The sequence below is a fragment of the Gorilla gorilla genome, chromosome X (genome assembly GCF_029281585.2).
Source record: "Gorilla gorilla gorilla isolate KB3781 chromosome X, NHGRI_mGorGor1-v2.1_pri, whole genome shotgun sequence".
NCBI classification, from domain to species: Eukaryota; Metazoa; Chordata; class Mammalia; order Primates; family Hominidae; genus Gorilla; species Gorilla gorilla.
The window spans coordinates 45423818-45429383 of record NC_073247.2 but is presented as its reverse complement, the minus strand read 5'-3'; positions in this window follow the sequence as shown (position 1 = coordinate 45429383).

The window sequence follows — 5566 nt, the reverse complement described above, 5'->3', positions numbered from 1 at the left end:
AGTGAAATAGAATTATTTTTCATTCTAGGCAGGGTCAAAAGAAGAGGTTATGATGTGTTGTAAATGAACAACATCTTTTAAATTACTACATAGGCAAGATCCGGAAGAGTTATTATTCCTGTCATTCTTTTACTTTCTCACAGTTTAAATTAAATAAGTAATACATTTTTACTAGAAATAAGAAAACAACAGGAAAGCATATAAATTAAAAGATGAGAAAATATCCCTTTATTTTTGCCCTTACCCTGATCACCAAATTTGAAATGTCACTTTCATCAAACAAACCATTTTAGACTCTATTTAATTTCTTAGATTTGTTTATTCTTGCCATGGCACCACACAGTTTATCAAGATTGTTTCTCAGACTATTCTTCAATAAGGCTGACAGTAAAAGCATTTCTGTATGTATGAATATCAGGGAAGGAGGCAATATAATATGAGCTAAGTACCAGATCTTCTGTTATGACAATCTAAGGATTCATTTTTTAATGTCTGGAAAAGTATATGCAGCACATCTCATTCAAACAACTCTTCTGAAATATTATTTTTTTAAATCAATTGCACTGGTAAAAATACTGAATGATGGAGAGCATGAGATGATTTTTTTCTAGTAATTGTCTAAAATATAGCTATTAAGCATTCAATATTAGTTTAGAGTCATAGGTCTTAGGAGTAGCAATTTAGGGATATAGATTTAACATATTTTGGTGAAACTGTAGTATGAATTCATCTGGAATAGAGGGATAATCATCTTCTCTGAGGAGAGCTGAGTGGGATCAGGACAAACCTACTTGAAGAGCAAAGTTTCCTTCCATAACTTATTTAAATAGAAGGCAATTCATAAAGGATTGGGTGACCAAGGCCCCAGGGTCTTGCCCCATGGTTCCAGTCATTTAAATGTTAGCATTACCTTCATTTGATTACTTTCCTACAGAAAAGGAAGAAACACATCATTTTTTATGAGTATCTGTATCTGTTGACAATTTTATTTTTCAGTTCAAATTATTTCATCAACATTTTATTTATCAACATTTTCATCCATGATTTGAAGGAATGTGTTCATAACCTAGTACCTAATTATGCCTGACCAAGTGAAGAGAATCAAGTGATTCAAAATATGTTGTCTGAGTTCATTCATCCCTTCATACAACAAATATTAACTGTTTAATATTTTATTTAATATTTAACTGGCATTGTATTGATGTGCTGACCCTATCTTTGAGGCTGGGGTTAAAATATTTAGCAAGAGAGATATATCGGGTTTTTCTGGTTTTCTGGATTTTTTTTCTATTTGGAAATAAAAACAATATACAAATAAGTGTGATATTTCAGATGATGAGCATTATGATTGGGTTGTGTCTGTGGAAAATAATCTTTGGACTTGAAGCTGTAAGACTAAAGACAAGAGGAAATGAATATAAACACGGTAACCTAGTTTTGATAAAGTCATTTCTCATTAGAATACAGGTTATCGATTCTGAATTTGGCACACAGATATACTTGGATTGAACAAAAAAGTAAATGGATAGCAGATGTTAATCAGGTTTCTAACTGTTGAGTAGAATGTTACAGATAAACGAGGGGGTAAATAAACCCTTTGATACTGAATTAGAATTGGAGACCAGTATAAACTCATTTTTATCTTAATTTAACATAGTTGGATACATACAGAAATAATTTTAGACACGTGTGTATGCATGGTTTATTAAGCATACATATCTTTCTTAGCTCTGTTCACTGAGAGGGCTTATAAGCAAGTACACCTCTGTTGCAATAATCAAGCACTCAGGTCTTAATTTGTGATACCATCCTCCAATCACAGGAATCAGGGCTTCCTGGAGAAATGGCTGGGGCAGAGAATATACAAGATGAGCCTGGAACATCTAATAGTACCAGAAAGTAATGCAGTGTTCCAACAAAAAAGATGAAGTCATGTCAAAGAAACACAGGAGCCAACCTGAAAATGTTCCCAGTGGGCAAAGCTAGAGCAAATTGAGCAACAAAAACAACAGCAACAACAAGAAAAACATTGTAATGGATCATAATACAAAATGTTATACATATATATATATGAATCCATATGAAAATAAATAAATGATCAAATAAGTAAATACATGAGGGAGAGGGGAGAAATCTGTGGTACAGAAAAACAATTTATATACTCACATCTCATGGAATTGGAGCTTAACACTCCACCCCTTGAGTGTGGACTGCACTTAATGACTTTCTTCCGGAGGGAACTATAATGGGAGGCAGGGGAGTAACTTCACAGTGGAAAAACCTAACAAGTACTAGCTCCATCCCAGTGACCCAGGTTAGTTTCATCGGTGGTGCTATCATGTGGATAACATGCACCGCTGATACGATGTAATAAGTATGGCGCTTCCCATCTCTAGTCTTCCTCCCAAACCTCCATAACCTCAGTTTAACCATGAGAAAAACTTCAGACAAACCTAAATTGAGGGACATTTGACAAACTACTTCACCAGTCATTCTTAAAACTGGCAAGTCCATCGAAAATAAGAAATACATAAGAAACTATCAGAGTCCAGAAGAGGCTAAAGAAACATTGTGATTAAACATAATGTGGTATCCTGATTGTGATCTTGGAACATTTTTAAAAATTAGATATAAACTAGTGAAATCCAAATACAATGTGGAGTTTAGTTAATAGTAATATACTAATATTTGGTTTTCTATCATATGAAATATAGTAATGTAAGATGTTAAAATAGAGGTAACGATGTGATATATAGGAACTCTTTGAAATGTCTTTGCAACTTTACTGTAAATCTAAAGCAATTCTAAAATTAACAGTTTATTTAAATTTTAAAAACCAGGCTTTGTGATCATAGAGTGAGGATCAGAGTGAGATGGTTACTTTAGATTGGAGGTAAGTAGGGGAAAGTTTTTCTGAAGGTATGGTACTTGAACTGAGGCAGAGCCAGGAATACAAAGATCTGGAAGAGGGGCATTCCTGGTAGAAGGAATAGCAAATGCAAAAGCTTGAGGCAGGAATGAGCCTGTGATTTTTAAGGAATAGCAAAAAGCCTGTGGCTAAGACCACAATGTATGAGTAGAGAAGCTGGTGATAAATGAGAGCACAGAAGAAATAAAGGGAGTAGAATATCTAGGGTTTTTCAGGTTGTATGTCTGTCTCTCATATTGGACTAGGAATTTCCTCAACATAGAGTATGTGGCATCCTTTTCTGCTCCAACTCTATGATATTGACTAATAAATACAGTATGTTTTTAGTAACTGAATTCAAAATTGAGGGAAAAAACATAGACCCAATGGTGTACAGAAAAATGTTTAACCATTGATTTGCTAGAGGACAAGCCCAGATTTGTAGTGTTGGCCAATTTTCTTGATGTACGTAATCTCACCGCAGTCAATTTCAAGCTACCAATGTGATATTACTAAAGGAGGCATTGGGAAGAGGTGTACACAATAAGCTCTCAAGAGCTAGTAGAGCTCCAGCACATCACTGTGAAGACACCACATAGGATCTCTCTGAACAAAACTCAGCACAGTTTTCAGGTGGCTATGATTCCACCTAATTGTTCAATCACAAACACGTATTTTCCCAACTTTTTCAGAAGGACATATGACAGACATTATTAAATGTCTTCAATCACAAGTCAAAGTTACCCGGAAGAAGAAAATCCAATTGATAAGTACTTACTTCGGTTTGTTCTTGGTGAACTAATTTTTGCTCTCCCAAATCACCAATTCCCATTCACAGTACCTACCCACAAATCATCTCACCAGAATCATTTACTAAGGTTTTCTGGGTATTAATTTTGATAGTTTAAGTAGCTAGTTGGAATCTCCATCCCAAGGTCCTGGAGTAGGGCCAGCATGCTAATATTGGAAAGGTTTTTTGGAATTGAGCATTTCTCCCCTGGATGCCTCAGACAATTAGGAAGAGCAACATAATAAAGCAGCTGCTCTATGTCCTGATGAATCAAGAAAATGGAGGGAACCAGGGTTGAAGGAATAGCATGAGGATGCATGGAAAGGGAACAAATCCAAGAGACTGTTCTAGCAGAAGCAGACAAGAACCCATAGTTTTTCATGAGTCTTTTGGAGAAGTCTCATAGGATGGCATGGACTTACAGTCATCGTTCAGTTTCCTAAATTGTGGAGTAGATTTTATGTGTATGTACAATGAAAATCACTGCAGGCCATATTTCAGTGGTGTACAATGCCAAAACACAAAGATCAGCCTTTAATAGTAGTGTGGTCTCCAATGGAGATGATAGATCAGCTCACATTATAACTTTAGAGTGGAATCAACTGTAAAACCTCACTTAATCCTAAAAATAGCCTTCTGATAATATTCTTATCTCATTTAAAATACAGAAAACAATGCTCAGAGAGTTCAGCCATTAGGCTGAACCGTATGAAATCACCATATTTGTGGGTGATAATGCAAATATTGATACTTCCATAGTCAATTCTGGCCAAAAGTTAGTAACGAAGCAAAACCTGACTTGAACCCAGGTTCTCCAAAACCTGATCCTGTTTTCTTTCCATTTAACTTCATTGCTTTTCTAGAATGACAATCTCTGAGCTTATAAACTTCTAGAAAATTGGGTTTCTAACTTTCAGGCATGGCTTGAAAACAATAAATGGTCTAAAATTATTAGAAAATCATATTGCTAATTTAGTTTTATGTTTACAAGAGTTCTTTGCCCCATTGCTTACCAGAATTGCCTAGGGAGATTAATAAAATGCATTTTCCTAGACCACATACATGGTTATTCTGATTCATAAAGTTTGTAACAAAGTTCAAATTCTATGTTTTTAATAATTATCTACTGTGTTTCTGATATACCTGGTTCTGGAAAAGCTCTGGGGAATCACTGAGATAGAGAAAGAAACCGATATGATGAAATGGATTTTTCTTTTTGTGCAGAGTAATTCGGCACCAAGCAGACACACTCTGAGTCTGAGTACTGAGCTTCAGCAATACAAATAGGTGACTCATAATGATTAAGCATGGAGAGGGTAATGTGCAGTGAACGAACATCCACAGACAGCTGGCTTTGACCATATCTTCAATTCAGCCTGTACTGAGAACGCTTGCTAGGGGGTTGAGTAAATTGGAAAGAGTCAATTCTTTCTCTCCTTCTCACACTATCATGCTCCCTATTCTCCAACATCACTGGCCCCCATTTTCTATTCTCTTTGACATTTCCTGCAGACAGCAGCTGCCATTAAGTAACTGTGACCAATCAGGATTCTGGTAGAAGAAACATTCCAGAGATAAAACCATTTTGCGCAAAGTTGAAGAAAAAAATTCTTTATTTGACATCACATCAGAAATAGTGCCTGTACATGAAGCACATCAATATTTCAAGAGACAGAATATATAAGGTAAATAGCAAATAAAACATAAATTAAATGAGATTATGTTTTCTTCATCTGTTAGTAAATTGACCTTTTATGCATTTCTTTGTATAATTCACCAAGTTTAGTTTACATGCCTTCAAAAATAACATATGATTATACTTTCTCTGTGTCAGTCATTTGTCAATGTCATAGGGATCTTGGGTGTTC